General features: G+C 38.7%; 1 protein-coding gene across 2 annotated transcripts in view; it reads left to right on the top strand.

Moving 5' to 3' along the window:
• Positions 1-12463, top strand: part of CDK13 (cyclin dependent kinase 13) — a 126557-nt gene that overhangs the window by 13294 nt on the left and 100800 nt on the right. The gene's annotated exons all lie outside the window — the stretch shown is intronic.

The raw sequence follows: 12463 nt of genomic DNA, 5'->3' as shown, positions 1-12463 counted from the left end.
GAAATTTTTTTCCTTAATATTTTGACTTGTTGCATTTCTGGATTTTAAATTTGCATAATATTTTGGTTTTGCTTTAGCCATTGGATTTCAAGTCCTGTGACTTTTTAAATATTTGTGGTTCTTAAGCATGTGATAGTAGATACCTAGCAAGTGAGATGTAGTTGCTTTTTTTGTTTTGTTTTAAAATTTTATTTTCTAGGGCTGATTGTGGTGGCTTATGCCCATTATTCCAGCAGTTTGGGAGGCCAAGGCAGGCAGATCACCTGAGGCCAGGAGTTCGAGACCAGCCTGGCCAACATGGCAAAATCCCATCTCTACTGAAAATACAAAAATTAGCTGGGTGTGGTGGTGCATGCCTGTAATCCTGTAATCCCAGCTACTCGGGAGGCAGAGGCAGTAGAATCACTTGAACCTGGTAGTCGGAGATTGCAGTGAGTCAAGATCTCACCAGTGCATGCCAGCATGGGCAACAGAGTGAGACTCTCAAAAAACAAACAACAACAACAAAAAAACCCTGGTATTATCTAGCAAACTATTCTTTCAGCATAAATTGCTTTGGATTAAAAAAAGAGGTCCAGGCTGGGTGTGGTGGCTCACGCTCAGCATTTTGGGAGGCCAAAGCCAGCTGATCATGAGGTCAGGAGTTCAAGATCAGCCTGGCCAATGTGGTGAAAACCCCATTTCTACTAAAAATACAAAAATTAGGTGGGCTTGGTGGTGCACACCTGTAGTCACAGCTACTTGGAAGGCTGAGGCAGAAGAATCGCCTGAATCCTGGAGGTGGAGGTTGCAGTGAGCTGAGATCACGCCACCTCACTCCACCCTGAGTGACACAGTGAGACTTTGACACACACACACACACACACACACACGAGATCCAGATCCACTAGGTTAAAAAAAAAATCTGTTGATATTAACAAGGTCTATACACTATGAACAAATTCTTAATGGCTAGAGACTAATCAAAGTATGTGCCTTTGTGCAAATCAAGTACTGAGCTCTCTTCTACTCTTCTCACCTTCTTTGCTTTTTCTGCCTTCACAAACACATCTCAGGGCGTGGTTCAGCGAAACATGGAGACAAACACAGAATTTACGCTCAGTGGACTAGAACATGTTTGCTTGAGCAAATCTGCAAAAAAGTTGGCCATGTGTCTTTTTGTTGTTGTCGTCGTTATTTTTAATACAGCGTAAGGACCATAAAGGAAGTGTACTTTTAGAATAAACAAAACATTTCAGTGTAATGTTATCTGTGCATTGAGATGTTTCACATACTGTACAGTTACTGTTTTAAACTACAATTTATTAATCTTTAGTCTCTTCATTGCATTGTGTAACTGTCATCACTAATTTAAGAATATTTCATTCACTCCAGAGAGAAACTCCATGGCTATTAGTAGTCACTCCCCATTCCCACATCCCCCAGTCTTGGCAACCAGTGGTTGGTGATTTCTTTCTGTTTTTATGGATTTACCTATTCTGGACATTTTATTTCAGTGGAATCATACAATGTATGGTCTTTTGTGGCTGGATTCTTTCACTAAAGTCTAACATTTTCAAGGTTTCTGTGTTGTAGGGATCAATATTCCTTTTTCCGGCCAAATAATACTCATTGTGTAATTATGCCATAGTTTGTTATTAGTAATGAACATTTGGGTTAACTTTTTTGTTATTTTTATTTATGCTGCTGTGAACATTAGTTTACAAGTTTTTGCATGAGCATTTGTTTTTATTTCTCTTGAGTGTATACCCAGGAGTAGAATTGCTGGGTCATATGATAATTCTATGTTTAAGATTTTAAAGAGCTCTTCAAAAAAGAACATAGAATTATCAAACTCATTTTTAAAGTAGCTGCCTCATTTTTTTATTCATATCGGCAACATATAATGGTTCCAATTTCTCCACATCCTCAACAAAAGTTGTCTTTTTCGTTGTAGCCGCCTTGATATTTGCAGTATAATCACATTTTGGTTTGGATTTGTGTTTCTTTAGTGATGAATAAAGTTGAGCATTTTTTCATACTTTTTGACTGAGAAATGGCCAAAATCTTTTTTGGGAAATGTCTTTGTGAATCCTTTGCCTGCCCCTGTCTCCCCTCCACACTTTTCTTTTTTGAGACAGGCTTTCACTCTGTTGCCCAAGCTGGAGTACAGTGGCACAATCTCGACTCACTGCAGCTTCGACCTCTGGGGCTCAAACGATCCTCCTGCCTTAGCCTCCTGAGCAGCTAGGACCACAGTTGCACGCCACCACACCTGGCTGATTTTTTGTATTTTTGTAGAGATGAGATTTCACCATGCTGCCCAGGATGGTCTCAAACTCAAACTCAAGCAATCTTCCCACCGTGGCCTCCCAAAGTGCTGGAATTATAGGCATGAGACACCATGCCCGGCTTTCTTTGCCCATTTTTGAATTGGGCTGTCTTCTTATTGGATCTTAAGAGTTTTTTATACTGTCTATTCTGGACATAAGTCCTTTATCAGATGCATGATTTACAAATAATTTCTCATTCTGTCACTTTGTTGATTGTGTCTTTTAATAGACAAAATTCTTAGTCCAATTTATTATTTATTGCTTGAGTTTTTTGGTATCAAATCTAAGAAGGCTTTGTCTCATCTTTGCTCACAAATATTTTGTTCCTCTATTTTCCACTAAAAAATTTATAGTTTTAGCCCCGACTTTGATCCATTTTCAGTTAGTTTTTTGTATGGTGAAAGGAAGAGGTCTAACTTCATTCTTTTGTATGTGGATGTACAGTTGTCCCAGCACCATTTGTTGAAAAGAGTATTCCTTTTTCATTTAATTGTCTTGGCACCATTGTTGAAAATCAACTTATCACAAACGTTAGGATTTATTGATATATTATGAATTCTATTCCATTGATTTATATATCTGTCCTTATGCCAGTACCGCACAGTCTTGCTTACTCTGATTTTGCAGTAATTTTTGAAATCAGGAAGTATGAATCTTCCAATTTAGGTCTTTTTTAAGATTGTTTTGACTGGGTTCTTTACATTTTCACATGAATTTTACAATCAGCTTGCCAATTAGTTAAAAAAATCAGCTAGGATTTTGATAGGGAGTACATTGATTAAAAAAAATTTTTTTTCATCACTACAAAACTGTAATACATTGACCTTTTAGATTAATTTGGGGAGTATTACCTTTTATTATTAATTTTAAAATTTCTTTTTGAGATAGGGTTTCCCTGTGTTGCCCAGACTGGTCTTGAACTCCTGGACTCAAGCAATCCTCCTGCCTCGGCCTTCCAAAGTGTTGGGATTACAGGCATGAGCCTCCTGGCCAGGGAGTATTACCTTTTAAGAAATTTAAGTCATCTAATATGTGAATGTGGGATGTCTTTCCCTTTATTTGGATTTTCCTTAATATTTTTTGTGTTTTTTGTAGTTTTCAGGGTATAAGCATTGTACTTTTTTCATTACATTTTTAGATACTTTATCCTTTTAAAGGTGATTGCAATGGAATTGTCCTTTTCTTTTCTTTCTTTCTTTCTTTCTTTCTTTTTTTTTTTTTTTTTTGAGATGAAGTCTCACTCTGTTGCTCAGGCTGGAGTGCAATGGCACGATCTTGGGTCACTGCAACTTCTGCCTCTGGGTTCAAGCGATTCTTCTACCTCAGCCTCCCATGTAGCTGGGATTACAAGTGTGTACCACCACACCAAGCAAATTTTTGTATTTTTAGTAGAGAGAGGGTTTCGCCATGTTGGCCAGTCTCGTTTTGAATTCCTGACCTCTCGGGTGATTCACCACCTTGGCCTTTCAGAGAACTGTGATTACAGGCGTGAGCCACAGTGCCCAACCTGGATTCCTTTTATTTCTTATTCTTGACGAATTGCAATGGCTAGGACCTCAAATACAATGTTGAATGGAAGGGCCGGGAAGGGACTTTTCTTGTCTTGTTCCTCATCCCAGAGGGAAAGCATTTAGTCTTTTGTCGCAAAGTAGTTAGCTGCAGATTTGTCATAAATGCCTAGTTTTATATTTTAATAAAAAATAATGACTTTGATTCCAAGTCATTGCAGGAGTCAGGCAAAAAAAGACTTTGTTTCTTTCATAGACTGAGTTTTGGTGTCAGAAAAATTCTGGGTTGGGCATGGTGGCTCATAACCTGTTATCCCAGCACTTTGGGAGGCTGAGACGGGAGGGAGGGTCACTCGAACCCAGGAATTTGAGACTAGCCTGGGCAACATGGCAAAAATGTGTCTCTACAAAAAATGCAAAAATTAGCTGGGCCTGGTGGCATGCATCTATAGTCCCAGCTACTTGGGGGCTGAGGCAGGAGAATTGCATGAGCCCGGCAGGTTGAGGATGCAGTGAGTCTAGATTGCACTGCTGCACTTTAGCCTGGGCAACAGAGTAAGACCCAGTCTCAAAGAAAGAAAGAAAAAGAAAAAAATACCTTGTTTGACCCCTATACTTGACCATATATTAATATAAGTTTTCATTACTATTCTAGGGCCCATGAACAAAGGCAATCTTCTGTTTTGTAGTATGTGTGTAATGATTTGCCACATTGATTTCTCATATACCATACCTACAGAAATATTTGAGCAGTGTTTTACGATGAATAATGTATGTATTAATGTTGAAATTATGAGAAAGAGCCAACCGTGTGATGATATAAACATCCCAGGAAAAGAAAATGATGTATGCTTAGGCACCAAGTCAGGAAGAAGCTTGACTTTCTGCAGAATCAGAAAGGAGAACAGTGTGTCTGGAATCTAGTAAATAAAGAAGGGTATAATAAAGATGGAAGGTGATTTAGGCCTTGTGTGTCACAACACAGAGTTTTATTTTTATTTTAAATGTAGTTAGAAACCATTGCAGAGTTTTAGTTAAGGACATGGCGTAACCCAGTTTATGTTTTTAAAAGACAAAGACATAAAATAAAAGGCAATATGTAACAAGTACTGTGTGATTTCAGCAAATGGGGAAATGATAGAGGTGAGACTTTAGGTTGACCTGTGAAAGATAAGAATTAAACAGGCTGGGCATGGTGGCTCTTGCCTGTAATCCCAGCACTTTGGGAGGTCGAGGCGGGCGAATCACCTGAAGTCAGGAGTTGGAGACCAGCCTGGCTAACATGGTGAAACCCCGTCTCTACTGAAAATACAAAAATTAGCCAGGTATAGTGGTGGGCTCCTGTAGTCCCAGCTACTTGGGAGGCTGAGGCAGGAGAATCACTTGAACCGGGAGTGAGCCAAGATCATGCCATTGCACTCCAGCCTGGGCACAGAGTGAGACTCTGTCTCAAAAAGAAAAGAAAAGAAAAGAAAGAGTTAAATAGAGAAGAGAGATGTAGTGTGGTAGCAATAAATAATGCCTGGCTTTGAAGTGGAAGACTTGGGTTTGAGTATTGATGCCGCCTCTTCTTAGATCCCCTATCTGCTTTCTCTATACCTTGTTGCACGTGAGGAGCAAATCAAATGAAAAATGCTTATAATTGTGACCCTGTGAGGGTCAGGGTGGGAGATAGTCATGTCCCTGGTTTTTTGTATGTATATCCGTGCCACTTCCTGAGAATAGGATATATTTAAGGAGAAGAAGGGTGGATTTGAAGAGGAAGCTTAACAGTTTTAGCTATATGGTGTTGAAGATACATGTCAGAGAGTTGGAAGTAGAGAGGATGATTGTGGGGGAGCAATGGCAGTGGGGGGGATGAATTGACAACATTTAGGTATCATTTAAGTCATACATAGTGTAAATTAAACTTGTGGGAAAATGGGTATAGGAAGGAAGAAAAACCTCAAGGTGTGGAAATAGCCGTAGAAGTAAGAAAATCATGAAAACAAAAGTTAGTAGAAATAACTAGGACATGTTTTTGAGGGTGCAGCCAATTTTGTCATGGAGAATGATTTTTCTTTTTCTGAAAGGTAGGTCATTGGTCGCCTCAGAGGTGACCAGTTGCAGAGAGGATGTATGTGTAAGTCAGATTGTAGTGATTTGAGGATTAAAAGGACAAATGAGAGTTTGGCCGTAACTGGAAGGAGAGATAAAGATAATACCAATATGCCATCATTTTCTCTTTTTTTGTTTTAATTTTCTTGTCAGCTTTTAAAGACCTTAGAGACTTGAGTAATTTATTCCTTCAGAGCAATTAACAAATGAGCAGCAAAGGTTAACATCACAATTAATAGAATAAGCCAGCCATAGTCATAGAGTAGCCTAGCATAGTGCATCTCAAACTTTAATGGGTATCTTGTTAAAATGCAGATTGTGGTTCGGTAGGTTTGGGTTGGAGTCTGAGACACGGCATTTCTGACAGGCTCGCAGTTGCTGCTAATGCTGCGTGTCTGTGGACTACACTCTAAGAGGTAAGGCTCTAGAGAGTATGAGATTGATGCATTATAGGGGAATTAGCCTTAGAAAGAGGATCACCTCCTCTCTTAATTGAGGTGGGATGTACGGTGGATGAAGATTGAGGAAATACAGATTAGATTTGCAGGCAAGAGACATGCCTGATAGTCTTTGTTCTTTCTATGAAACAATAAGTAAAGCTATGTTGTGAGAAGACTGGGAATGGGATTATGAGCTTGATAAAAGTTGTGAAGGTTTGGAATAGCTACTAAGAGGAGGAAAGTGAGTGAATTTGGGGCATGTAATAATTGCTGAACATTGAGGATTAGTTTGGTTATGGTGTTGCAGAAATAATTGTCACAGAGAGAGACTAGTAATAAAGAAATTGCTTATTTTTTCATTTCAGTGAGCTGGAATTTTGCTCTTGTTGCCTAGGTTGGAGTGTAATGGCGCGATCTTGGCTCGCCACCACTTCCGCCTCCTGGGTTCAAGCGATTCTCCTGCCTCAGCTTCCCAAATAGCTGGAGGCATGTGCTGGCACACTGGCTAGTTTTGTATTTTTAGTAGGTTTCTCCATGCTGGTCAGTGAGTCTTCTCTCAAAGTCCTGACCTCAGGTGATCTGCCTGTCTTGGCCTCCCAAAGTGCTAAGATTACAGGTGTGAGCCACTGTGCCTGGTCATGAGATTGCTTATTTTTTAAGATGATATGATAGCCCAGGGAAGAGGTAATGAGGTCTAAAGTAGAACAGTGGCTACGAGAATGGAAGAGGAGGATGTGGTAGGCCAAATAATACTTACCCAACACCCCCTCCAGGTACCATGCCCTAATCTTTGCAATCTCTGTTATACCTTACATTTTAAGAGGAACTTTGTAGGTATGATTAAATTAGGTATCTTGATATAGAGGGGTTATTCTGGGTTATCTGGATGGGTCCTGTGTAATCACAAGGATTTTAATAAAAGAGGAGCTGTAGGGTCTAGTCAGAGAACTCATGTGATGACAGGAACAGGAGAGAGGAAGTGTCATGATGAAAGTAGAGGCCTAAGTGATGTGGGGTTTTGAATGAAGGAATCTAGGCAGCCTGTGGAACCTGGAAAAGGAAAGGGAACATTTCCCAAGAGACTCCAGAAGGAACAAAGCTATGGTTAGCTCACTGATACTGATTTTGGACTTCTGACTTGCAGAACTACAAGATAGTAAGTTCCTGTTACTCTAAACTGCTAACTTTGTTTCTGTTATAACAATCAGAAACATTCAGAGTGTGTGGATATAAGGAAACTAGATTTCTAGACTGGGTAAATGAGTGGAAAGTAGTGAAATTAAAAATAGAGGAGTAGATGTTAGAGGAACATATATTCACTTTGCATGTCATTTCAGGAACTGGTGAGAATGGTATTTTGAGTCTAGTAATGTAGACTAGATAGAGTGGAAGTAAATCGGAAACAAGGAGATGAATTTAAGAGGCTGCCACAGTAGTGTTACATATAATTAATAGGGCTGTTATGATAATGTTACATGACAAAATACATAGGAACATAAAACATTTTGACTGAGAAGGTGGTGAAAGGGATGAGTGAGAGAGACAGATTTTTGAAAAAGTAATACCACTGTATATTTATATAGTGCTTTTCAGTTTGGGAGTCATATTCATACCTTTTTGGGGGGGTTAATAAGGTTTTGAATTGGACACAGCTGCTATTAGCAGCTCTCTCCAAGGAACACTAAATAGTCTAACAACAGGCACTAAACAGTTGGGTTTCAGGATACTGGGTTTTTATTTTGGTACTACTTTGTGTTGTGTGTATTTGGGAAAGCCTGTTAGAAACATACGAACTTCTTTTCTTAAAGAGGTCCTGTAGCCTCTTAAAAATATCAAAAACAAGAAACAGGTAATATGTATTCATTGATTTCTACAACAATATTGGGAAAACATTTTTAGAAAGAAAAATCTTGGCTGGGTGTGATGACTCACGCCTGTAACCCTAGCACTTTGGTAGGCGAAGGTGGGCAGATCACCTGAGTCCAGGAGTTTGAGATCAGCCTAGGCAACATGGCAAAACCCTCATCCTTACAAAACATACAAAAATTAGCCAGGCATGGTGGTACGCGCCTGTAGTCACAGCTACTTTGGGGGCAGAGGTGGGAGGATCATTTGAGCCTGAGATAGCAAGGCTGCAGTGAACCTTATTTGCGCCACTGCACTGGAATCTTCAGCAAGATAAAGTGAGAGACCCTGTCTCAAAAAAAAAAAAAAAAAAATTATCTATTAAACAAGGAAGTTGGACCTGCTGCCTACCTCCATTTCTATTATTTTAGTAAAACATTATCATGCCAGTTCATTATATAGTTTTAAAGATGCACTTCTCTCTTATTCTCATAACCATAAGGCTGAAGTATTAAATCAGTAGTAAAAATGACCTAAACTTAAATTTGTTAAGTTTTAAGTTCCCAAACCATGTTTGTTGTGAACAGTAAATATATTACTGGAATTTATTAGCAAATCACAATATCTGAGAGAATGGAAATTTACTAAGACATGGAATAAATAGTTTAAGGAAGGAACTTTTGTGGAAAAATAGAGAAGTTGGAGAGGAATGGAAGTTGTATCTAGAAGAATTCAATTGATATAGTGATCAAATACTATAAAAACTCACTTCCAAAGTATCTATTTATAGAACAAAAGTCTTCTGAATCTTTATTGATACTTCTGTTACTCAGATTCTGTCTAAAAGAGAATAATAGGCAAGAAGAATTACTTGTGTTTGGATTTTACCTATTATCTTTGTATCTCTTTTTTTAGATAAGATTTACTGATTGTAAATCTCAGTTAAATACAGTTTTTGTATCTGTGTGAAACTGATAACCAGAATCTTGCCAGTGTAGGAAAGTTGATTTAAGAAAAAGTTTGCTTTCTAAGCCTTCTGTGCTGTTACCTTTGATGAGATGATAATCTCTTTGCTTTCTTCTGCTGCTTGCCTTTCTGCTACTCATCAGTATCTGATCAGGGCAATAGAAACATGACGTGTATCAGACTTGTTTGGAGCGCCAACAAAATCTGAAGGGAGAGGAAATTAAAAATGTGGCTGAGTATTTCATTTATGACACTTTTGGTTCCTATCTTATTTTACAACCATCTTATAGTCAGTTCACATTTAGCCAAACATTTCCCTTCATTTCTATGTATAATTATAAGCTTATTGATTTTTAGCAGTTGGTGTATGTGAATATTTAATAATAAGCAAGTATTGGATTAGGATGTTTTCTAAAACAGTGTTCCCATTAATCTAAATCTTGATATAAAGTATGGGTTTTTATGAAATGCTTCCTCAGTACTGAACCCTAGTTGACTTTCATACTTGTTTTTGAAAGAATGAGGTAGAAAACGAACTTGCGTCTGAGTCTCTCCTAAACCTACTCATCATTTGTTTTTTATCCTAGAGTTATAGAATGTTTCTAAACACTTCCCTCCACCCTCTATTAATGTCAACTATGAATAGAAACTTTCAGTGGCTAGGCATGGTGGCTCATGCCTGTAATCCCCACACTTTGGGATGCCAAGGCAGGAGGATTCCTTGAGCCCAGGAGTTCGAGACCAGCTTGGGGAGCAAAGTGAGACCCCCGTCCCCACAAAGTTAGCTGGGCATGGAGGCACACACTTGTGGTCCCAGCTACTCAGGAAGCTGAGGTGAAGGATTGCTTGAGACCAAGAAGTAGAGGCTGCAGTGAGCTGTTGGTAGTACCACTGCACTCCAGCCTGGGTGACAGAGTGAGACCATGTTTCCAAAAAAGAAATTATTTTTCTCTCTGCTTACTTATTTGAATTTTAAAAATTTGGTGAAATAAAAATTAAAAAAAAAAATGTTGTGGGTCCATAGTAGATGTATATTTTTTTGGGTTACATAAGATATTTTGATACAGGCATGCATGCATGTTAGTCACATCAGGGTAAAGGGGTATCCTTTTATCCTTTGTGTTAGAAGCATTTATCTTTTGTGTTACAAACAATCTAGTTATACTCTTCTAGTTATTTGTAAATGTGCACTTAAATTATTTTTTACTGTTGGCCAGGTATGGCGGCTCACACCTACAATCCCAGTACTTTGGGAGGCCGGGGTGGGTGGATTACTTGAGGTCAGGAGTTCGAGACCAGCCTGGCCAACATGGTAAAATCCTGTCTCTATTAAAAATACAAAAATTAGTCAGGTGTGGTGAGGCATGTCTGTAGGCATACCAGCTATCGGGAGGCTAAGGCAGGAGAATTGCTTGCATCTGGGAGGCAAAGGCTGCAGTGAGCTGAGATTGTACCACTGCACTCCAGCCTGGGCTGGAGTGAGACTCTGACTAAAAAAAATATATATTTATTTATTTATTTTTACTGTAGTCACCCTGTTGTGCTAGCAAACACTAGATCACCTTCATTCTTTGTATTTTTTGTGTCCATTAACCCTCCCCTGACCATCCACTCTGTCACTACCCTTCCAGCCTCTGATAACTGTCCTTCTACTCTCTACCTCCATGAGTTGAATTGTTTTAATTTTTAGCTCCCACAAATAAGTGAGAACATGCAAAGTTTGTTTTTCTGTGCCTTATTTCATGTAACATGATGATGTCCAGTTCCATCCATATTGTTAGAAGTGATGGGATCTCATTCTCTTTTTATGGCTGAATAGTACTCCATTGTGTATATGTACCACATTTTCTTTATCCATTTGTCTGTTGATGGACACTTAGGTTACTTCCAAATCTTTGCTATTGTGAATAGTGCTGCAGTAAACATGGGAGTGCAGATAATCTCTTCAGTATTATTGATTTCCTTTCTTTGGGGTATGTACCTAGGAGTGGGATTGCTGAATTGTAAGATAGCTCTATTTTTAGCTTTTTGAGGAACCTCCAAACTGTTCTTCATAGTGGTTATACTAATTTACATTCCCATCAACAGTGTACAAGGGTTCCCTTTTTTCCACATCCTTGCCAACCAGCTCCTTGGCAGAGTAGGTTAATGTGTTAACCTGCCTACTTCAGAGTTAAACACCACCAACAAAAAAATGTTGAATTTAAGACCTGGGTTCTAGAAAAAAACAGAATCTAACTCAGATGGTATAAGAGACTTTAATGCAGGGACTGCGGAGGTGCAGTGGATTAAGGGAACCTGTAAGACATGTTTTTGCTAGCAAGAAGGAAGTCCAAAGGGGCAGGAAAAATAACAGTGCTGTTGGAGCCTTGTGAGAGCTATGAAGAGGGTGCCTCACAGCAATCATGGTGGTAGAGGGATGCAGCTTCTGCCAGAAAGTGTGGCCACGAGGAGGGAGGGAGCTAGGAAGAAATAATCCAGTGTTTCTCTGCCTTCTTATCTTCTGTCAATGGCTGGACAGCACTGGAACCCAGAGGCATATCTGTTGCGGTCAACATCATTGGGCTCAGAGTAGGGCAGAAAGATATTGGGTGATAAGGCAGTTGCAGTAAGATAATAAGCAACACAACTACTAGTGATTTTAGGTGTTGACTTCAGGTAATGTAATATTTTACACAATTTCTTATCTGTTAACTGTGCATACCTTACTGGGTTGATGGGGGCATTAAATGAGACAACATGTGAAAGTACTATCATAGTGTCTTTGTCTTGTGAGTATATTAAAAGTTTTGGTAAGGTGTGGATTTGGAAAGCTCAGCTTCCTTTTACTTGGTACTGTGTTAAATTTATTTTGTAGGAACTTTGGTTGCCACCATACTTTTAAATATATGTTTTCCAATAATTTTTGAGAAGCGAATGGCACCATTATTATTAAATAGTTCCTAAGATTTAGTTTCTCATTTTTTATAGAGCCAGGAGCCTGAAAACCTAAGTCCTAGTTCAGGCTATACCACTATTTGTGGCATAGTTCTTTGTGGGAATTATTTTTACTTTGCCTCTCTGTACTTTTCCTTTCTGATAAATTGGAGAATAATAATTAGTAAATGTTTGATTCTATTATGGTAAAATAATAGTTGTCAAGCACTTAAATGAAGACTTAAATGATATGTATGTTAACTTTTTTTTACTATCGTTCATTTTGAAGAGTATCAGAGCCTCAGATTAAGAGTGATTGGATGGTTTTTACTTTGTTGCATTTTCTGTGTGGAATTATGTAGCTCATAAGATATTATTT

This window comes from Sapajus apella, unplaced genomic scaffold (assembly GCF_009761245.1).
Source record: "Sapajus apella isolate SASKATOON/1434 unplaced genomic scaffold, GSC_monkey_1.0 scaffold54, whole genome shotgun sequence".
Taxonomy (NCBI): Eukaryota; Metazoa; Chordata; class Mammalia; order Primates; family Cebidae; genus Sapajus; species Sapajus apella.
This window is presented reverse-complemented; position numbering and strand designations above follow the sequence as displayed.